This window comes from Choristoneura fumiferana, chromosome 19 (assembly GCF_025370935.1).
Source record: "Choristoneura fumiferana chromosome 19, NRCan_CFum_1, whole genome shotgun sequence".
NCBI lineage: Eukaryota > Metazoa > Arthropoda > Insecta > Lepidoptera > Tortricidae > Choristoneura > Choristoneura fumiferana.
In genome coordinates, this window is record NC_133490.1 from 5,958,932 (window position 1) to 5,983,324 (window position 24,393).

The 24,393-nt window shown below is 37.7% G+C and overlaps 2 protein-coding genes and 1 long non-coding RNA gene across 3 annotated transcripts in view; all 3 read left to right on the top strand.

The window, feature by feature from the left end:
* Positions 1-24,393, top strand: part of LOC141438735 (polyamine-transporting ATPase 13A3-like) — a 426,124-nt gene that overhangs the window by 108,780 nt on the left and 292,951 nt on the right. The window lies entirely within an intron of this gene.
* Positions 1-24,393, top strand: part of Fim (plastin-2 fimbrin) — a 54,193-nt gene that overhangs the window by 4,460 nt on the left and 25,340 nt on the right. The gene's annotated exons all lie outside the window — the stretch shown is intronic.
* On the top strand, positions 19,664-20,965 carry LOC141438683 (uncharacterized). The gene is made up of 2 exons (XR_012452501.1): positions 19,664-20,273; positions 20,406-20,965. It is a non-coding gene; the product is annotated as an uncharacterized lncRNA (long non-coding RNA).

Genomic DNA, 24,393 nt, shown 5'->3' on the forward strand with positions numbered 1-24,393 from the left:
TGGTACAGATTTCATCATTCATCATTGGCGTGCAGTGGGTCAATTCCAGGGTAGGCAGCTGCCTAGTGCCAGTGCCTACCCTCAATGCACGCCCCAGCATACACTAGACCATTCATCATCATTTACGAACTGCACGCTACTCTTTTCCCCTTTTTACCCACCATACTCATTGGCGGACTAAGCTCGTTCGGGGCCCGGGGCGGCAAAGCCGAATAAACCCCCCACTATTAGAAGTTAATGTACTGAACACATTTTTGACCTTGTTGAGGGAACAAGATTTTATCATGAGAACTTGCGGAGATTTGGAGGCGCCTCCGAGACTGGAGGCCCAAAGCTAGCTGCCCCTTTCGCCCCACTGTTAATCCGCCATATCTTGCCTTCATGACTCATATACTCGGTTTACTCATATACTCGGTTGACTTCGTTTGCTATTATTATTGTTGTAAAATTTTTGAGACTCAGAATTGTAGTTTTATTATTATGATTATTTTTTTATTTTTTTTTACTTTCAAAATTTAGGCGTAGGAACATATATCTTGCATTATTTAGACACGTTTTTGTGATGCCTTAAGTGCATGGTTGCGTATGGTCGGCCACTAACTCCTATTCCTATAATACAAGTTTTTACTTAGCTTAGGAGTTAGAGGGTTAATTGTTGTGTGAACATGTACCTACAGCAAATTGTTTCCTACGGATTGTTATCTGTTTTATAAATATTTGTTTTTGTACTTTTTTTTTATATGCAATAAACTATTATTATTATATATAATGCTGTGCTGTAGTAAATAAACGTTACTTTTAAACGTTACTTTTATATGACGCGGCGCTGACTGACATTCTCCTTAATTTATTTGAAATGATTTATTAAACTCGGTCTTCTCTTCGCCCTTAAAAGTTTCACTCAGATAAGCCTTATTATCTTTGTTCTGTTCCCAATAGTTTTTAGTAAGTTTCATTTCTCCCCAACCAATCTCAAAACCTTCTCATTATATTGTGAATGGAAATTTCCAGTTATCTTGTTGCGTTCCTCAGACAGTACAAACTTGAACTTACCATCAAATCTTTACAGACATTAAATTATATGATCTAACATAGTATTTAATTGATACTGGTTATTTGCACAGTGAGGCATTCGAGCGTAGTCCGATGCATCGGCCTTGGCCTAAGAATGTGGTCTCAAGTGCGTACTGACGTAATATATGGTTGTGCTGCATAAAAGTTAGGTAACTTAACCTAGGGGAAGCCATGTTAGCGTAGTGGTTTGAGCTATGCCTTCAAGCTGAGGATCATGGGACTCGAACCGAGCTCGCACCTCGGTGTTCTTCAGAGTTCATGTGCAAAATGGCATTTGATACCGCGAGATTTACGCTGAAGAAAGCAATTCAATGGTGTCATTTGTCCTCCTGAGTCCTCGCGTACTTTATAAAGAAGCAATTAAGAATAACGGCCGAATGTACTTTATAAAGCACGAACTTTCCATTGAATAAAGAATTTTAAGCATATTGAAATACACACACACAAACATCACGCCTGTATTCCCAAATGGGGTAGGCAGAGCACACGTAAATAAATAAATTTCAAAAATAACAAATCTGTTAAAAAGTCAGGTCTCAAGAGCATATACAATTACGATTCAACTCCACCCGAACAGCCAACTTTTGCGTTTAAAGCGACTCTTTTCAAGTTGTCATCCAACAAGGCAGCTTCGTGACATACTCATTAAAACTAGCAAAAAATATCCTTTAAAAGCCTCGCCAGTTACAAGAGATCCTCCTATCTCCGCGTAGTTCTGCTGTAGCGAAGTCGAAGGTGTGATTGTTTGACCCTCGACGTGTCTTGCGATAATGGGCGGAACAGTTTTTAATGGCAATGACCGATGAGTAAAAGCGGCGAGTCAAGTTCGACCAGATGTTGTTATAAGGGCTCCGTACGTTGATTGGTATGCGTTTTTGAGAAACAACGGTGTATTTATGGCTTTTAATGTAACTGTTTCAATAGAAAAATAACATGCTGCATAACTGTTCTCTTTATGTTTGTAGCTCCACTCAAAACCTTTGACTGTTAAAAAGTGCAGTTATAATTGCACCTGCTGATGATGCCTTACTGGAATTGATAGCTGAGCTGACCATAATAGGTGGAATATATATAAATACTAGCTGGTGCCCGCGGCTTCGCCCCCGGTGTAGTTTTTTTTTAATTTTCTGAATCTTCTTTTATTAGAACCTTCTCCTGACAATAACAAACACAACAAAAAAGCCGTTCCAGCCGTTCAGGCGTGATGCCGTCACCAAGGGAAATATAGGATATAGGACCTTTAAAATAAAGCTTGACTTTGCAAGCCGTGTTCGGGCACATAAATAAACAAGCTTAATCATCATTTCGTACTAATACAAAAAACAAAAAGGCAGTTGCCAATGCCCCGCAAACGACCGTGTAAAAAGTACAGTCATATAAACTTCTATTTGCGGTACCCTAAATTTCTCATTCAAAATGCACAATGAACTCAACAACGTGGAGCGAATCGGTGTCTCATTTCGTTCATATGGAACTTAGGTACCTATTTGCGGATTGCAGCTTTATTTAATGGAATGCCGTCGTAAGCGTTTACGCGCTAAAGAGTCAACTGTTTTGCATATTGTAATGGACAGGATCTATAAGGTAAGCGAAGGTTAGTTATTTAACGACGTTAGATATCTCTAGGTAAGCTGAGATTACCTATCTATATGAGGCTGAAGCAGAGTCCCTGTGTCGAAGACTAAAGTCTTATCAAACCAAAAAGACTGCTCCTAGCTAGTCGAAAGGTAGACTACATAGCGTGTTACGATTGCTTTATAAGTGACATTAAAGATGCAATGAAATGTTTGTAGCACATACAATGTTAGTTCAAGTTAACCCTTCAGATCAAGTGTGTTTGAGACCCTGCAAAAGTAAGTTTTTATCTCGGAAAACTGTTAAGTTTCTGCGGGCGCGCGATTTACGGATTTACTTAAGAAAACTGACGGTGATACTGAAATACCGCGTAACTAGCATTTTTCATAAGGTCTAATTTTCACTGTCAAAACAGTACAATGTTAGTACTGTTAGTACAGTGGAAAAAAGCTAGTTACAATACGCGGTATTGCAGTATCACCGATGAAATTCGACCTTCGCACATACCATCGCTCTTTCATTTGATAAAGCGACAGTTAGAGATCCTGAATAGTTTTTATTCCCGCGGGCGTGCGATAAACGAATTCTTCGCAGACGGAGTCACGGGCAACAGCTTAAGAAAACTGATGAAATTCAACCTTTCGCACATTCCATCGCTCTGTCATCTGGCAACTTTCACCGATGAGTGATGTGGTCAAAATGAATCACTCGTTTACGTACTAAATGCATACAATCGAGCATCGCTTGCGGCTTGCGGCCCGTGAATCAACAGGGCTCGCTTTCTTGTTGCGACAAGGCCTTAAGGCCAATTTCCTCCTAGAGATTGTATTAAATCTTTCGCTGGCTGTACTTTTTCTTGACTGTATTTTGCATTGTATGTAACCTACACATGTAATTTAAGTCAATTCAACCATTAAATAAATGATCATAAGTAAATAAAATTAAAAGTGGATCAAAATTAACTTGCAAGCTTTGAAGCAAACAAAGAAATAAATATAAAATTGTTCAATATTGCGTGATGGATCGTCTATCGTATGTTTGGCTAACTGCGATTTGTATTAACTAATTAATTTTCCTCCACAATTAGTTTAAATCCTCGATAATCGAATTACGTCTAAATTTCTTTCACACATTTTTCTGTCGCGAAAATATATGATTAATTTCGATACATGCGTTATCTACACGTCGTTATTATCGTAATAAATAAAATCGATAGTGAGAGCAAATTAAGTAACAATGGCGCGTGACAACGTCTTATAATTGACCAATCCAAGAGTAAAAAGCGAAATAAGAAAATCGATCCATTATCGTATTACAATAAACGTCAATCGTTATTTAGTTAACAAATTAGGCTAAAATGTTTTGGGTCATTTAGAGAATGGGCTGGAAATGTTTATTATTCGGTTTGCATTACATCGAGTTGCAAATAGTTGCGTAACACGCTATAGTTGCAACTGCAAAACAACACGTGTCCGTCACTTGGGGTTATAATGAATAGGGATAGTTCTAAAGGGGTTAAATAATCGATATCACAGTGCAAGCCAGTCATAACAAAACTATATAGCGATAAAGATTTTCGAAATAAGCCGTCTAAATCCTTTAATACGGCTTTACAGCGTCCGAGTTACCAGGCTCGCATAGCTTCGAAGATACCTTCCTACGCACACTAAGCAACGTCGTCCGATATCTAACTCACACAAAGCATACCGCGGTTTTGTTCGCTTTGGTTAGGTCAACAGTCTGTGAGTCACCGCGCATTAAGGTAAGAGGGCCGGGAGGTGACGAGGGGGTTTATGAGACGCGGAGAAATATTTGTAATGCGCTGAGCGAGCAAACGTTTGTTTTGATAACGTGGGTGTTATTAATGAAGAACACAAACTGAAGTTTTATGAACTACCAAATGTTTCGAGGAAATTCAATGTTGATGCATCCGGTATTTACGATAAGCTTGAAGTCAGCTATTTGTATCAGGTATTCAGACTTCACCCCGTTGACCTCGCCGTTTACCAGCTTTTTTGCCGCGTCCCGTTCCGCTGAATATCGCAGTTTTTGCTCATGACAGTTTACTGGGAATGATAATTACGAAGTACCCTTGCCTGGGGAAAAATGCGAAACTGGTGATTAAGTAAAGCTTGACGGGAGACCGTAATTCGAATGGCATTAGCGTAGAATTTCGTGTATGTTCAGGTATTAAGGAAACCACGCCTTGGATAAACGTCTCTAAAGTGTCACCCGACGTTTACTTGTTCTAGAAATTCGACATTTTGTGCAGTATTTTTTTTCTCAGTTCAAAGTCGTAACTTGAAGAAACATTATGTAGCAGACAGTCAGATTATTTTTTACAAGTTTTTTTTATTATCACGTGATATATGAAAATGGCATAATCTAAACTGTCTATTCTATTGCTGCCCAGACGTCTCTCAAAATACCCTTTTGGCAGTTACACCACAGCGGTGTTTATTGATTGAATCTCGCTGCCTAAATCCTTCGATTGCTGAAATGGGACGCACGACGCACTTATACGACAGAAGTTGACAGAACGCTCTGTGTACGGCGTTTTGCTCTAACATCTTACCCGCACGTTTCTTTTGTGCCATAGAGTACCTTTAACAATCGAATTTCAAGCACGTGTCGGGCATGCTGTCATTGCGGAAACGGTGCGCGTGCGCCTACAAGTTTGGTGCAAATAGCTCGTAGGTCCGATACTGGCGCTCAAAGGATATTCCGATTGGGGTAAGGCATGCAACGGTACTGTGTTTAGAACAACACCTTAGACGGAACTGGTTTGTGTTGTCGATGAGGATTAGAAGTATACATAGTTTAAAGTGGGTTGTTAAGCGTTATGGATCCGTTAGATTGGCAAACGTTCGGATAACATTTGATAGCTTTTTCTCATTAAAGATAGAATGCCGCATGGAAAGTTTCAGTATCTTGGTGAAATGGAATTGCCCTACAAACATCTCCAGCATCATCGCTCTCCCTCACACATCTATCTTTAAAAAAGAGATAGCTGAAGCTGTGTTCTAACCTACTTCTAAGTCGGTTAAAGAAATGATTGTTTGTCTTTGTGTAATTTGATCATCATTCATCACTAAATTCACATTTAGAAAACGATATCTAATTGCGAGACGCTGTAGTTCATAAGTAAAAATGCAATGTCTAACTGTATTTTATGGGCGATAAATGAACAAAATATTACAAGTAGGTATTAAAAGTATACCTACTTAATTTTAATTTACATGTGTATAAGAAAATATCAAAGTATGTTATGAACAAATACAACGGAGTTGTCCGTTATAAAATTAACAAAAATGGCTTGTGATAACTTTATAATTAAGCTTAATTCTTTTGATATTTTTAGTGAGACATATTGATTTATCTAACTCAAATCAGTATCATTTATAAGAACAATAAATTCTTCCATGCAATTAGCAACATCAAAGCGCAAGAAATCACTCTCCCCTCGTCCATATAATTTGTCAGCAATGCAAAAATATCACAATAACTTTCTTTGTCTGACCGTCCGTCCGTGACTAGTCTCGCTCGGCTCATTAATAAGCTGTCTTGTGTGGAGCTCATTAATAATTACTAGTATTCATTAAGATAACCGAGATAAGAGGAACGAACGATATGCCAGAGCTTGACGTTACCACAACTAGATACTATGTTTTTTTTTTAGAATAGGACGAGCCTGTCTCTTCTCTTGCGGATTGTAAATGCACGGACTTCATATAAACAGCTTGTTTATATCATGTCTGTGTATAAAGGCCACTAAGGCTACGCAGACGCACGCAATATGCGGCTAACCAGCAGTTATAGAGCGCCGTCTCTTTCTCAAGCGATACTTTATAGAGGGACGGCACACTAAAACTGCGCGGCTAACCGCATAGTGCGTACGTAGCCTAAGAGACCTATGACTGTGTTGTCTAAGGCTATGTACGCACTATGCGGCTCGTCTCCCGTCGTCGCCGTTGCTTGAAAAATCTAGCGATACTTGGAAGAGGGACGGCGCGCTAAAACACCATCTCTTTCTACCCTCATCCTCAGTTAGATGTAAAGAAGTGTTGAAAACGGTTGCGTTAGGCAATAATATACGACCGGACCAACTTTATACGAACCATTCCAGTACTGTGGTGTGGAAAGCACGAGGAAACTTCCACAATTTTCCTCGGAAGCCGTCATGAAACTCAAAGGATCGGATCTAAGCTGTCGGTCTCAACCGACGATCGACAACTCTGCCAAGATTGCAGCGACTTGAATAAGACCATAAAAAATTGTATAACAAAAAATACAAACACGCTTTTTAGTGTAAATAATCCAACCTCCTCCTTTTTTGAAGTCGGTTAAAAATAACAGATTCGGGACATTCTGGGTAGAGATGCGTTTTTGTTTTGAGCTTTGTTTTACAAACGTGGATATTCCTTATGTTTTACTACGTAGTAAATACAAATTATATTATTGTATATATTGTGGGTAGATTGTTTTATTATACAGATGATTAATATAATTATGTACATTTTATCGTTCCGCGCCACATCTCTTCATGTATTTCAGTTGAAATTCCCATGAATGCAAAACGAACACTGCATGACTACCTCCGTTAACAGTATATAGCAATTAAAGGTCGACTAAGAAACGCTTGGCATATATTATTATTTAAATCGAGACTCATTTGCTGGCAACATTGTCTTGTTCGTCAGTTAGTATCTTTAAAACGAATGCTTTGTTAAAATTAACTTTTGCTAGCCATCTGTGTCTAGCGTGTCAATGCGTTGGTCGTCAGACAGAGTCAATGATTATTGATTAAATAGGTCATGTCTTCTTCCCATTCCTCTCCTATCGGAGGTTGGACAACATCATGGCGATTCTGATTTTGTAGACCGCTGCTCTAAACAAGGAAGTGGTACTGCAGTTGAACCAGTGTCGTAAATTGTTTAACCACGAGTGTCTTCACCTGCCCACTTTTCATAGGATAGGTCACGTATAATAAAATAATTCTGAAGAAAAAAGTTTCAATCGAACGTACACTAAGGGGCTGTTTCACCATCCATTGATTAGTGTTAACTGACGGTTAAATGTGATGCCGTCTCCGTCTATTCGAACAAAACAAATAGAGACGGCATCACATTTAACCGTCAGTTAACACTAATCAATGGATGGTGAAACAGCCCCTAAGTATGAAATTTAAATATAGTTAAAACTTAACGTATCTATACTCCAGTTTCACAGCAAATTCACACGTATTAAGCAGCTAATAGCGACTCTTCTTCTCATTCCCCATATATTTAGATATATTATCTCTTTTAACCAACGCATATCAAATCACACACATTTCCATACAATGATTGAGCTGTATCGCACTTAATTTCGTAGTATGATACTATTTATATCTTCAATGTTATCATGGACTGCATCCCGTTCCGTTCAGTAACGCATAACGGCTTACTGTTGATAAAGATTCTGTTTGAAATACTATGCATGCAGTACTTTTTCCCTCATAATTAACAGACTTCATCGTATTAGGCAGATCAATGCCGCAGTTATTAGTTTATTTAAAAAAAGATAAAGGTTTTTAAAAAAGACACCAGTCTGATATCAAGTCAATCCGATCATGGACGTGGAAGAAAGTTAGTATGCAAAATTGATTTACTTTCATGGATGTCCAACTAATAAAATAATGTTTTTCTTATTACTTATTCTGCAGTAGAGGCGTGATAAAAATCCATATTTCCGACTCAGGGTCTATACTTTGTTAGTATAGTAACAGTTGTAATAATAAATTGAAGAAAAGCAATTGGATACGAACAATTAAAAAAGATTTACTTCAAACTTAATTTATATCCGGGTGCTAAAGTTTTTACTACTGTTTTTTGCTACTGCCTTTGTCATTTGACGCCTAAAGACAAGATCTTATTTATCCAATCTATCGCCTTTGTTATAGACGTTTTTGAAATGTCTTAGAAACGACCGTTATACTTTTACGGGTCTTGCTTGAATCGCTTAACCCCATGCCGCGGTTGAAGATTCTTAAAAGATCAAGATATCGACATTCAGTAATATAAATCTCATGTAAAATTAGTTCTTCCCCTTAATGCGTGATGTCAGGCTGATTTAAATTGTATTAACCTATTTTGTTCTTTAAGATTCACGTATAAGTATGAGTATGATAGATCGCGTGACTGTCAAAAGCAGGTGCTCGCTTCTTCTGGTACTAATCTTTGTCGTTCCTAGAATGTAATTGTTGAATCATAAATGCTTTCCGGTTTGGAACCAGAGCGACAAGTTGACAGATATTTTAACTCTATTAACTCCTAATTTAGTCCGCACTTTTGTTAATTGGCAGTTGGTTGACTTGACACATAGTTTTCGTTGAAATTGTTCCAGCGAACATTATGATCTGATCTGATCTGATCTACACAGTGGTGTAATGTAATGTCTTAAACTTTCGTGATTTTCACTCATAGTCATAATACCACGCACAGGACAGGACTTATCACGCTAACACACACGAGTAATATTTACCTCGACGTTTCGGCAACATTACAGTGGCCGTGTTCACGAGTAGTGCCATCATTCCCAAGCATTAGCTTTCACTTGTCACAGTGTCTGTGGATGGATATGTCTAATCAACTCTTTCAAGTCTGATTTGACCTACTTCTAGTTGTAGGTTGACTTTAATTTTGGTAAGGTAGTATGTTTTATGCTTTTATTTAAAACCAATAAACTTTTTCATTTAATTTATCATATGTCGGCTGGACTGTCAAGTGAACAAATGTGACGATTCTATCATGGTTCTACCACAGCTCAAGATGAAAATCCGTCGACCATATGCCACCAATTCTTTCATATTTTGGCCACATAATGCGAAGAGGCAATGAGAATATGGAAAAATTGATCGGAGTTGGAAATAGAATGGCAAAAGAGCCAAGGACCGATTTCCTACCAGACGGATCGATCAAATAAAAGAACAAAAATACTCGACAGTTACTTAACGTTGTCTGGAACTGAAAAAGCTATAAACATTCTTATTTCGAAAGCGAAAGTTAATGTACAAGAGTTTACGTATTATAGATTGTTCACGAAAACCTACCCAACGATACGAATTAAAGCAACAGCTTAGAAGACACTAAACCGATTAACATTGTTATTGGGTGATACAAGTCGTCAAACGCTGTGAAGCCATACTATAAGCCAGACTGAAATCAGTACTAGGTGGTACGGTGACATTTGGTCTGGCTCATAAAATGTTTCACCTTTTCATGTTGCGAAAGTTATCGTTGGATACTTAGATGCACGCTATCGGCTTATTTACATGGATTATTTACTAAAAATCAACGTTTACTCTTCGATACTCTTTAAACTCAAACTCACATAGCATGCATCAGTTCTATAGGGAAGTATAGCGCTTGAAGGCATTGTTAACTACAGGACACGTATTAAGAAAACAATATTTTTATCGTAAGACATTTGGTGAGATTCTGAGAGGGGGCTTGTGCCCAGCCGTGGGACGTAAGTAGGATGGGATGATCGCGCTTCCATAGCGAGAGCATCTGGACGGGGTCTATGTAGCTCTAGTACCTCGGGAACGCGCGAGTACCCGCGCGCGCAATCGCTCTGTCTGGACAGGGTCTTATAGTCTTTTAGTATATTTGGAATTTTGAAATCGTCAAACTAACTATTAAATCAATGTTTATCAAGTTAGAAAATCTGAGCCTAAATGATCTTAACGACCCGGAGAACACAGGTAGCTTATTGCCTTGGATGAAAATTCTAAAAATTAAATTTTAAATAGCAACATTGGTGTGCTCAGACCAAGCTGCCAGTTGCAACAATTCTTTAATTTATAACCTTTCTTCACTACGCAATAAAATAATCCACATCCCGATTTTATTGTAGCAAAAAAATGGAATCGACAAGCGTTACGTAAAATTTCGCAATCGAAACGAACTTCGATCGAAATTAAACACGCAGCCACGCACTCGATTGTCGATTGGTATCGAAAGTGGCTGCGAATTCGTTTGCCAGGGAAAGGCGATCGACGATTGCACAAGCTAAATGCGTTTTAATCTAGATGCACGGAAGTAGAAACCTTGCAGTTTGCAACATTGCATTGTTCGAGTGCCATGAGTTGGCGCCGAAATTGCATATTTTAGAGTGAAGCTGAAGGCGAAATTGCGCAATTTAATACCTACCACGCTTTTTTAATGGCAGGAATTAGGGTTTAATTACATTGTTATGGTCGATCAATTCATTCATCTACATAGAAAAAATAAATACTTTTTTCTAAATAAGATTAATGTTTTTTGATGACAAGCAATGCAATTGGTCGTCGCAGTAGAGCGAAATGAATATTGCGAGACAACTTGGACGCATATAAAAGCTATGTTAAAAAAATGCTTGAATTTAATTTGTTCATTTTATTAAATGGGCTCTAAAAAGTCACCGCGTCGCATTGAAGTACTCAACTGAATAGAAGTAATAAACAAATAATCCAGTAATAATAACCCTCAAGTGTCATCAAGATAGTAAATAATGACACTTACAAAGACAACGTCTTATGTCTATGTCTACATACAGTCACTACGTTCTGCTATCATTACTCTATGCGATGCAACTGCAATCGACTTAGTATTCTGCATACGTTTTTAATAACGTAATAATGTAGTGCGGATTTGCATCGTTTGAATTATTCACGAGGCTTGTTTTAATTTGCACCCACTAGGCCCTAGTGTATGATGAGAAATATTCCGTTGTTCATTTAAATTTCCACACTATGTTTACACATTTTACGGTCAGAACGGACTTGGATACAAGCAAAACGTTTGTGTGAACAGCTGTACCGTTTTGTCCTATTTTTTTTAAGCGAATTCCGATGTATGAAGCAAGTCCGAAGATACTACCCAACATTTAGTATTTAGCAAAATAGTACATTAAACTGAAATTCACTGGTACAATGAGCTGTGTTACCATACAAACATAAGCAGTCGTTGAACATGTGTTTAACACAGGCGCGTAGGCCAGTTCGTAGAAAACTATCATTTAAGCTCGTCGTGGACTTCTTTAGGTTTTTTTTTCGTAATGCAATGCTGTGAGCCGAGCTGACTCCGCACGGACTAAGTTTAACTTACTCATGGGGGAGTACCTACTTTCATTGAACTACGAAGTTGATCGTAGCAAGTTAAACTGGGCATAGGAATCAGATAGGTATACGAATTTATGTGTTCAACATATCTTCCCTAGAGCAGAAGCATAGTAATAATAAAATATACTACACCCGTACGTGACACCTTTCGCAAGTTACCGCTACTCCAAATTGTTTTTATTACAGCGACCTATTTACTTTTTACTTAACTAAAAAAAAAAATTTCTGTAAAATTTTAGTCCTTCTGAGTCTTGTTAAGTACTGTCAGCAAACAAATCAATCTGACCACCAGAGGTCCTACCTTATGATCTGTGTACAAGTTCGAATAAGTTACCTGCCAATGTAATTCCAATGTGACTGCTTTTCTTCAAAATTAAACATGCTGATATTTAATTTTAAAGAAAAATTCTTGTCTTAACCTTAATCTGACCCGAAATACGGAGAACAGTTTAAGAACATCCACACAAGCTTTAAAGCACCTTTTACATTACCATAACATTACAGCTACATTGACCACCCCTCACGATCGTGTGAAGTTCCCACTGCCGCCGTGTACCGCTAAGTTCTCATGATCCACTTCCCAAAAGACTATTGTCTGATAATCATCGTGACCTGACCTCTGTGTGACAGGTGTTGAAGACGACTACGTTGATGATTGAACGTGGTATTCCGCTGATAGCATAATCAAGGCCGGTTTTTTTCCCCAAAAACCTGTGGTCTAGAAAAATTAAGTATTGAAGGCCGGAATTAGCGTTGAAAGCGAAGCGATAGCTCTAGAGCAGTGTTTTTCAAACTTTCAGGACGTGGCCGCCTTTGGTTTGGAAAATATTTGGCGACCCCCTGCTTACCTCCACTAACAGTTATTTATATTATCTTACGTTGATAATACAAACATTGAATAATCATACACAATAACGGGATATTTTAAAGATACCGCGACCCCCCGGAGTCGCGACGCGACCCACAGATTGAAAAACACCAGTAACAATTTTTTCTCCCTTGCTTGCTTAACTATTGATCGTTCTACTAACGAAAAATCTAAAAAGTTTTAAAGTGTAGGTCATATCCAAGTATAGACATATTTTTTACTAATACATTATTAACAATGTAGTACGTGATGTATGTATAAGTAAATATGACTAAGAGATAATGGTAAATAACCCTTAGACTGTCTACATGTAAATTTAAATACTCATCGCTATGGTTACGGCTTCTAATGATGAAACGTGTTTACGAAGAATCAATTTCATTTTTTAATGTGATTGTTTTTTCCCTTGGAGTATAGTTAAGGTATAGTGAAGTCTTGGTAGCTGAATGCTACCTATGGCCTCCAGCAAAGGATCATGGTTTCACCCCGAGCTCGCACCTCTTGAGTTTTTTAGAATTACATATATGAGAAATTACATTTGTATACCATGTTTTTACTTGCATAAATATGTATCCAGACTGCAACAACAAACCTTGTCTACTGGCATAGAATCGTAGTTGTATAATTTAACTGATTTGACCAATTCACGAAAACAGTGCGGACTTGTCACTGCATACGTCTATCTCACGATTATTCTATAACGCACTTGACAGTCCCTTAGATTGAATTGACTGTAAATATTGAGTATTTCAGTTTAGGGGTCATTCTCGAAAGGTGCAACTAAGCATTTTTTTGTTTTTATTTTAATTATATTGTTAATTGTTAGTGGTAGAGCCGCACTGTAGCCGTTCTTGGTTTTGCAAGTACGAATGGGCGGGCTCGACCGGGGTAGTAACAGACTCTCACAGAATATCGACGTGAAGCAGGAGCTGGCTAGTCTGCTACTGTGTTTCGTACGATGAGTGAGAGATCTATAATTAAAATTACCAATGATTAAAGATTGCAAATTATAGATGCTTCAGTGGATCTGTCCTCAGTGGATGACCTGAACAACTTGATCGCTTTGGCTTAGTCGATATAATGACCACTCTGGACGTCAAGTATTGGTGATTTGATGGTTGTATTAAAAATTAAATATATCCATACAAATTCATCCAGCTCACTCCAGTCAGTTCATCCCCATTTCTCCCCTTAAGGGTTGCTTTTGGAGATAAAAACTAATACCCTATGTTCAAGCCCTTGACAGTCGAAACCAGTCGGTTTCGACGTGATACCGGAACAGACAGAGAGTTACTTTCAATGCATACTCCATAGTATAAAACAAAGTCGCTTTTTTTGTCTGTACGCTTTAGATCTTTCAAACTACGCAACGGATTTTGATGCGGTTTTCACAAAATAATAGTTGATTCACGGTGTCTATGTATACCGTAACCGTGTTGTGCCGGAACGGGTCACCAGTATATAATATTATTTTAATGGAGTATGGATTCGTAGTATGTATGTCCCTGCCCGCATGCAGGTTACGAAAGAGACAACACATGTAATCTTAACAAAACAGTAATTCTTCAAAACGAATCAAAATATCAATCGTGTTTACATATTTATGAATCAAACGCGTATACAAATATTTGCCAAATGGTGGTTATATGTATATGGAACCCATTCATGTATACTTATTTTTTGCCTACGAGTGGATACATTTAAATGGAATTTATTTAAGTATGCACTTTCTGAAGCATTTTGTGATTACATAATACTGAAAAAGTAATGAATACAATTTTTTGGTGTCAGTAATAGATAAATATTTTTGATACAATGTATGACTACATATTTATGCAACCTTGTTTTGTATACATATTTTAACGTGACGTACGTGATGTATGTATAAGTAAATATGACTAAGACATAATGGTAAATAACCCTTAGACTGTCTACATGTAAATTTAAATACTCATCGCTATGGTTACGGCTTCTAATGATGAAACGTGTTTACGAAGAATCAATTTCATTTTTTAATGTGATTGTTTTTTCCCTTGGAGTATAGTTAAGGTATAGTGAAGTCTTGGTAGCTGAATGCTACCTATGGCCTCCAGCAAAGGATCATGGTTTCACCCCGAGCTCGCACCTCTTGAGTTTTTTAGAATTACATATATGAGAAATTACATTTGAAATATACCATGATTTTTACGTGCACACCAATATAAACAATCTGATGTTTTTGTAAGTCCCAACACGCACTGGGCCCACGTGGAGGCGTCAGCCCAAGCCCTCTCATTCTGAAAGGAGGCCTATGCCCAGCAGTGGTATATCGCACGTTTGCGACAAAACTGTGCTATCTCCAAAGTTGCTCTATTACCAGAGGTCACAGTTTTGTCGCAAAGAAGCGATATATACGCCACACGACAGCTACAGGACCACTACATAAAATAACAGGTTTAACAACATGTTCCTCTTAAAATAGGTCCGCAATGTGTGTGTATGTCACATCCTGTAATCATGTCGGTTACTAGTCCATCGTTCGCAAGCATCTGATATTTAATGACCGGCCAAGGTATCAGGAACGCTCCACTTATACCACTTACGACCTGTTTTTCATCCATACTAATATTTGAAATGCGAAAGTAACTCAGTCTGCCTGTTACTTCACGCTTCGGAACCGGTTTAGACGTAATTTAGTATGAATATAATTCTGAGACCTGAGAGAAGGACATGGGATAGTTTCTATCCCGGAAAATAGCATTTTCACGGGATAGCGATAAACGAATTCTTGGCATACGAAGTTGCGGGAAAAACCTAGTTCAATAATAAAGCAACACAACTAAACTATAAAGTGCTACTTACATAGGTGTATTATAATTATAATGACCCGTTGACCTAGTGCAAGCTTACTCGTAAATATGCATATTTAAACTGTTTATGCGGGTGTAAGAACAAACACAAAATGACTCTTTAGAAATCTATATGAAGTTTACAGTTTCGAAATAATTTCGTATATCTTCCCTCAATCCAGTCTACTACTATCCATCGTGAAAATTACGATTATTACGATTCAATACCCGCCCTATGAGCCTGTGCCAACCGGACGAACAAACGGCGCAGCCTTAGTAATAGTGTCCAGTTGTTGGCATCCTTCGAGTGCGCAACTAAAAAACCAAAAAGGTGCTAAACAAAAAATGGCCGACCAAGCCGACTATGATGCGCTTTTGTTTCTGGGAATACTTACCCACTAAGTTCACCATGGATTGTTCTAAGTATTTAGTCTAACTCAGGGTTTTACGTAGAATAATAGGTCCTAAGTAAAGTTCGTTATAAAGAATCATGGTAAATATGTACCGCCCGTTCAAAGACTCCTATCTGTTCAATATGAGTAAGGATTCTCGTAGTCCAGCGTTTTTAACTGGGAATTTCCTTACATATTTAATATTTAACACCGCACCCCACCTTTAAAAGGTTTCAGAATTATGGATATTATAAACCACATTGTGACTCAAGTTATGGATAAAACGCGGATAATATTGTGTTAAAACCCAATTCAGAACTCATTGTTTTTGAAAACAATGGATGTCCTAAATTATGCAACGAAATAAGTGAATATTCTTGTAGCTCATTTAATTTCCGTCGATGTACCTACCTAACCTACTTGCTGCAAGTATGTATTGCCGACTTTTGTCCCAGCATTAACCAGTCAAATTAGTTGAAATACAGTCTTTCACTTGTTTGAAATTATGTGATTACGTCTTCGCTCCGCTCCGTTTCAACGGAAGCGATATTATTATCTAAAACGAGGACATCTACAAACTTTAAATGATCGATACACTAGACGGTTTTATTGCACTGTCTTCACACAGCTCTTCACCTCAAATTAAAGAAAGAAAGAAAATATATTTATTCACAACACAAGACACAACAATATTATTAGGTATAAATAGACAACACGAAGGTAGTGTGTCATTGCGGTTGTGAATAGGACACTGGCTCAGCATAATGCTTAAGCGCTAAAAACACCCCAGCGCTGATTATCAGCCAACACCGTCGGTGACCCTCGGACCGTCGTCGTCGTCAGAAATTCAAACCCTTCTGCTTTTTTCACACGAGGGCAGAAAGAGGCAGAACAGTACACAGCATGGTACTGCTACTGTTTAAAATCACGCGCCGAGACAGAACAGTATATGACAGTACTGAGTACTGCCTAAACAGTAACTAATGCAGAACAGTTAAGCAGCGTTTCCACCAGAGATGTGCGAGGATTGTGTTGCGAGGAATATGTTTTTCATTAACCAATGGAGACGCATCATTCTTCATTTACCTCGCCTCGCTCCGCTCAGCTGTTTTCACCAGAGATGTGCTGTGCGAGTGCGAGGATGTGTAAATATTGGTTAATGAAAAACATATCCCTCGCACATTATTGGTGGAAACGCTGCTTTAACAGCTCGCCGGTCTATTTATTCGGGCAGTTTGCTCCCCGCTAGGTGAAAAACCAGCCAGCAAGGCAAAGCGAGACAATGTAACCTTTCTTGCTTGACTGTCCTATTTGACTCCTATACTTATTTGAACGCTACTGTCCTTTCAAACTGTTATCATGTGTTTCATAGTTCTGTCTCACTGTTCTTCCCACATGCGAAATGGCAATTACTACTGTCCCAGACCAAATAAAAAGTAAAAACAGAAGATGTAGTTTCACCTGCCTCATTTTGCTGTTCTTAGAACTCCATTTTCTCTTTTTATTTAATTGAGACTAAACTGAGATTTAAATAGGTAAACGCTTACAGCAAAAAAGTGAGTATAATTTCAGCAGTACTGCTATGGTTAGGAACAATGTAACCTCACGTGATTATCTCCTATCACACAACGGATCCGATTGAGGCTCAAGCATTCGATCAGGCATTCCCTAGGTCATTGGTCCCCTAATCGCATAAGCATCGGCCAGCGGTCCTTGACCCTGTAATGTACTATACGTTACATGTACGTATTGTACGTCTCAGCGCCAAGTTTGGCCAACGCGCGCTTAGAATGTTAAGACAGATTTAATGATTGCCAGACTTTTTTACTGCGGCCAAAGCGGTTCGGTTGAGTGGTTTAGATTTGGTAATGTATCCGTATACATTAGCGCTGTAATTATTCATGTAACTATCTTTTAAATCGCTATTCCAAATTGAGAGGCAGGGAATGGGTGCAAAAAGTTGTTTTTTTGCGTAAGAAAGCTATTCGACGGATAAAGATGAAACAAGAAATGGTTTGAACATTGATTCAATCCTAGAATTTATCGCGAATTCAATGTCCGTTAAAAGACTGTGTCAGCGACAATTGACTTCCTTGAGTCTTCCTAGGCTTTCTAAATGCCTTTCAGTATTCAATGTAAAATGCTTGATAAGTGAAACTAATGGTTTTAAAAGACCTATCCAACGATACCCCACACTATAGGGTTGGATGAGAAAAAAAAATCACCCCCACTTTACGTCTATGGGGAGGTAAGCTAATAATTTTTTTTTTTTAGTTTTTGATTGTACCATTTTGTCGGCATAGTTTACATATATATCCGTACAAAATTACAGCTTTCTAGCATTGATAGTCCCTGAGCAAAGCCGCGGACGGACGGACAGACAGACATGGCGAAACTATAAGGGTTCCGTATTTGCCATTTTGGCTTCGGAACCCTAATAAGGTCAAAAAATGTTTTGCTCTAAGAGAATTTGTTTTATATCGAACGGAAACGGAATAAATGCCTGCATCCGCTAATCTATTTTCGTCCCAAATTAGCAATTTAAACGATAATTTGGTGATTACGAAATTATGATAAGCGGCTAATAAAATGATTGACGTAAATTTGTTTTATTAACGGATTGTCGCACGTTTCGATTGCCTAAATACTTATCTATCATTGATTAGATTAGATTGCTGGGACATGACCGAAATGCCACCGTCTTACATTCATACAATTTTACTGCTCCATGCAAACATTACTTACAATTAGTCAGTACCCGACAGGCGGATTGTCAAAACTACTACGAAATAAATAAATAAATATTATTAGTTACTACGAATATTGTTAATCATTATATAAAAATTAGAAAAATCGAATGCATAATTTAAAAGGAAATAACCAGATATACCAAACCATACGGTATTGTATTAAATAGTTTGACATGTTTTGTTTTTTCAAATGTATTGTATTAACTAATTGAATTTTTTATTTGTCAATTTTTTTTTTGTAATTTTTAAACTTGCAAATTATTTGTATGCCTGTGGGCGAAACATAGTGATACAGTAATTACGCTATACACCTTGTGTATATGTAACCACCTATGTTTACAAATAAAGATACTTTGACTTTGATATTACATGATAGTCTAACTTCATGCATGATCGTCATATCTAAAAAAATATACACACGATCCGTGCGACTTCGATCAGGGTATCGATTTTCCGATTTTAAAATAAATAATCGTACCAAGTTGCTATTATTGTTATTCTTCACATGCTATGCGATATCAGCCGGTTGGCACCCGCACATGAAAGTGTAAACTGAGCCCTTGACACACATCAGACAAGTTAAAAGTTGGTCGGAAGTGGTGTGGAAACGCACCATACATGGCAGAACGTGAATAATTGGCGTGACTCTTGCTTAAAAAATGCTGCGTCTGACACTTTTGACAGGCCGTTCGTGAACTTTATAATTTTTACGGAGACGAAAATAAAAGCTAAGATTTACAAAGGGAAGTCGAATTAGTTTGAGTAACTTATTTTTGGCCTGATGTGTATAATAATAATAAACTGTAGTACCTATTTAAAAGGTTGACGTACTCTATAATTTCGTTAAAACTTCCGCTATTCTTTCAAATAGAAATCCTCGATCCTCTCCGTTGTTACCATCACAGATAATAATAGTGACGTTTGTGATTGTAACCTTTCACGCTTCTCTCACAACACAATAAATCATTGATAAATAATATGCATTTTATTGCTATAACCATTTAACACATCAAACGCGAAACGTATGGATGCTGTAACGTTGCGTTTTCGCATTTAAAATTTAAATTTCGCGGCACTATGACAAGTGTCATATTTCAAACTTTCGCGCGCTTCGTCTTAACATTTTGTGGTTCCCGTGACGTGAATTGGTGAGCCACTTATTGTCCTTCGTCCTTAAATCATTTCTAGTGTAGCCAGTAAATAAAACATATTTTCCATTGGTAGTTTATGGTCTGTCAGACCGAACACTTTATTCACCCAAGTTTTGCGTTTCCCTTTCTTAAATATCGTTTCAGGTTTAGAAAAAATAATCCTAGACTCCATTTCACATATTTTATATTCTAAAAAGAACATTTCTTAAATTTTGTACGTTGGCCAAAATGGTAAGATTCCGGGTTGACTGACAGAGCTGTCACTGGAAATGCTCTGGCAACACTCGTTCTTTTCGATTTGCGAGCCGAAGCGACGCGGACGCAAGAACACATTTTCCATTTTTTCTATAAAGACTGTCTTTTCTCATTTCCACTTTTTCAAGTTAAATCTTATTTAATGTCGACAACAAACCCATAAATCGGCGATGGAAGATCGACGGGTTGGCGGGTCCAGCACATACATTTTTTTATGCACGATTTCCACGTGTTTGCGGTAAGTGTTTTCGCCTTGCTTTCCTATGTTTTTCCTTCTTCCAAATAATTTTATAAATACGGTGTGGGCACGCCCTTCATGTTCCACCTTTTCCGTTCTGTCTCTAAGACTTTTGTTTTCCTTCGCTTACAGGCTGGAGGGGATTTTACTGATGTTTTACTGAGGTTTTAACTGAAATTTAACTGCAAGATTTAACAGTATTTTAACTGGATCTAACCGGAATTCTCGGGTTTTCTTCCTCGGGGTTTTATCCCGCATCCCTTCATCTCAACATCATCATTCTTCATGAGAAGAAGACAGACGCATGATCCAAGCATGAAGGCAAACGCTTAGCTCCGGGGCATCACATCGTGGCGGCAGTGGCAGAACAACGAGGCTCCCGAGATCACCGCCGGAGGAAACCGGAGGGAGTACCCGGCGTGGGGCCACGCCCTGTCCCATGAGGTGGGCCCAAATGTTTATTTTCTCTTGAGATGAAAATTTAAATTAGTCGTAATTTTACACAAATGGTGGTATAACGTTATTAGGGAATCTGATTACACATAACATTTAAGTTAGTTTAACTTCCTACCTGTAGCGAGAACCGACCCTGATGTAAACTATAGTTTAAATGCTCGGCTTTTGAATATCACAACTTCGGTGTATGTGTGCCTCTGACGATTCCAGAAAAATAAATCTGAAATATTTACCCAGGTCTGATTTTTTTATTTATTTTTCCCAATTTTCCTGATAATACAATTTTCCACAGATTTTCTTCCTTTTCACATTTTCTTTGTGACCCCACTAATTTACCCCGTTTTCAGTGAGGTTGCAAATGGCGCCCACTTTCCCTTTATTTTGGTAGGAATTCTTTTCCTTTCTTTTGAGTAGGAGTTATACCACCATTACATGTGTTTGTTAAATTAAATTTTAACTTGTAGCGTTAACTACTTTTCATATCAGTAATTAAGTTAAATTCACTGATGGGTTGTGTATGTGCACATTTTGTGTTTTAATTGTCAGTAATACACTGAATATTTAATTGTGTTATTTGTGTACTAGTAAAAGTTTTATTTTCACTAATATACAAATTCATAAACCTTTATGATTTCTTAAAATTTGTTGCATAGTCGAGTAGTGAGTAGGTGAGTGTTTTAGTGACTTATTGGTTGGTACAGGTTCGCTCAGCTAAGCTGGCGGCCATTTTGTGTACAATTTTAGTTGCCACGCCCTAAAACACTACACTGAATTTATACCTCTCAATCTGTGTGTATTTCTTTCGGGTTTCTGTGATTAAGTACCCATATTAACCTTCATATTTTTAATGAAAACATTTTTGTCCTTCGGGTAAAAATTTCTGAAAATTTAATTGACTTTCATATTTAAAAATAGCATAAAGTGTCCTTCAGATAATTTCTGTTCAGTTGAGAGACACTCAATTGAAGAACTTTCATATATTTTATTACATTCTCAGTGTGTTTTGTGTTCATAGCATTTTATTTTAACCTTTTAGTAGACAATTGTTTAAACAGTTTTTTTTCTAAGACAAAGTTACATCAAAATTACATTGCACTTTACTTCCTTTTCCAAATAGTTGAGTAATAATAGTAATAAATAACATGACTGAACAAATCTAAGACTGAATTCTCATTAGTGGTACATAGTGTAAAAATTTGCAGTATAGAAGCTCAGTATAAATTTTCAACTGAGTCATAAGAACCTTGCTTTGTCTGAATCACATACTTGTTAACAATAAGACATCATAATCTCAAAGTACATAAAGTGTTGCATTGATTAATAGTACAGAAGCGCACCATAGTTTTCATTGAGTTTAATAACTTTTGTCGAAGTGTTTCATTTTATTAACTTTTATTTAGTACATGAGCTTTATAGCTATTGTAGTACAGAAGCACACTGCAGTTTGTACCAAGTTACATAAATTTTGTTGGAACAATTTTCTTTAGTAATTAATATTGTTTTTATAATAATAAGTGTTGCTGTAGTAAGTTCATAGTACAGAATCTCGCCATACTTTTCTGGAGTGTAACAACTTTTGGTTTTGATACTTATGTGCATATTTATTTATTGTTGTGTATTGTGGTACAGCATCTCACTGTGATTTTATTAAGTCACAAGAATTTATTTTAATTTTGAATGGTTGACATTAATGGTTAAGCCATAGAATTTAGGAACATTTATTGTGAGTTTTACCACCATTTTTGTTCGCGTTTAACTTTTAATTTTTCAAAATGGTAGGAACGCGTAGCAATCCGAATGTTGAGGATGACCCTGCTCAGGTGCCGGAAGAGGCACTGAATAAACCAAAAATAAATATTAAACAAGAGGTAGAGTCACCTATTCCTACAAATATTGTGTGCTCGGGTGATAGAGATTTATCCAAATGGAAAGTCAGATTTAATGGTACTGGTGATCCTAGGTCGTTCCTGGAGAACATTGAGGAGCTGCAGGCTGCCTTTTGTGTTTCGGATGAGAAGCTTTTCCAGTCTGCATCATTGTTGTTTGTAGACAAGGGTTTAATTTGGTTGAGAGGTGTTCGGTCACAGGTCACATCTTGGACGGAGCTCAAGGATTTGTTATTAGAGGAGTTCGACTCTGTTGATTTTGACTATAGGTTGAAAGGGGAGATTCGGGCCCGCACTCAAGGTGCCGATGAACCTGTACATATTTACATTGCTGTCATGTCCTGCCTTTTCAGCAGGCTGCGTGTGCCTTTAGGTGAAGAAGAAAAACTGGAGATTCTTTTGCACAACATTAGGCCGAGCCTTGGTCAACAGTTAGCATTGGTTGAAGTTCGGTCTGTGGCAGAGCTTAAGGCGAAATGTAGGTTGTTAGAGTCAGCTAAGCAGCGAGCCAATTTATTTACTGAGCCTCCAAAACTTACATTGAGTCCAGAGTATTCTTACAGTGGAAAGTCAAAGCCAGCAGTAGCGGCCGTTGTTCAACAACCAGTTCCAGTGAAGAAGGCACCGGTGCAAAAACCTGTTTGTTACAAATGTGGAAAGACTGATCATTCTTTTAGGAAGTGTAGGGCAACACCTACTTCTGTTAAATGTTTCAAGTGTGGGGAACAAGGTTTCACAGTTCTAAATTGTCCTAAGTGTGTAAATTCAAAAAACTAGTTTCTAACCGAAGCAAATGTAACGGTGATCAGTTAAGTTCAGTTGCTAAGTTTTACAGTTTTAAATCTATTGCTTCGGTTTTATTCTCACCTGATCCTAATGACATTAGACCACATTTAAATATTTTTATTAACAATTTTGAAGTGTGTGGACTATTAGATTCTGGTGCTTGTATTTCCATTTTGGGGAATAATTCTCACCTTCAATTAATTAAATTTGGCTTTGACTGGCATGAAACATCTCACACATCATGTAGTGTTGCGAATGGGGTAAATTGTAAAACAATTGGGTACATGTTTGTCCCAGTTACCTTTAATAATATAACCAAGGTTATAAAGTTTCATCTCATTCCAACTATAGTTTCAAATATCATTTTGGGTTGCGACTTTTGGAAGGAATTTAACTTAGCACCTGAAATTTTTGATAAAATTAACTATAGATACCCCTCTGATTCCTTGTTTTCTTTGAATGCCATTAATTCTGACCAGATACACACTTTACAAGGTTTTGACGATTTAGGTTCGGAGAAGAAGGAGTTAGCTGAGTCTATTATAAATAAATTTCATGACATTTCTTTTGAAAGTAAAGGTCTGGGTAGGACGCATTTAACACAACATTTTATTGATACGGGAGAGGCAGCTCCCCTGCGTACGAGGCAGTACCCTTTGTCACCAGAGAAGAAGATCGCTTTGAACGCAGAGTTGGACCGGATGCTGGAGCTAGACGTAGTCACGCCTAGCGAAGGTGCTTGGAACAACCCTGCTCTCCTAGTACAGAAGGCAAATGGTGACTGGAGGTTTTGCTTAGACTGTCGAAAACTGAATGCAGTAACAAAGGGTGATGCTTATAACATGCCTTACATTCCCGAGATTTTAGATAGCTTGAAAGAAGCTCGGTATTTATCCTCAATCGATTTGAGTTCCAGCTTTTGGCAAATTCCTTTACATCCAGATTCACAGGAGAAAACAAGTTTTACAGTTCCAGGTCGTGGTCTTTTTAAG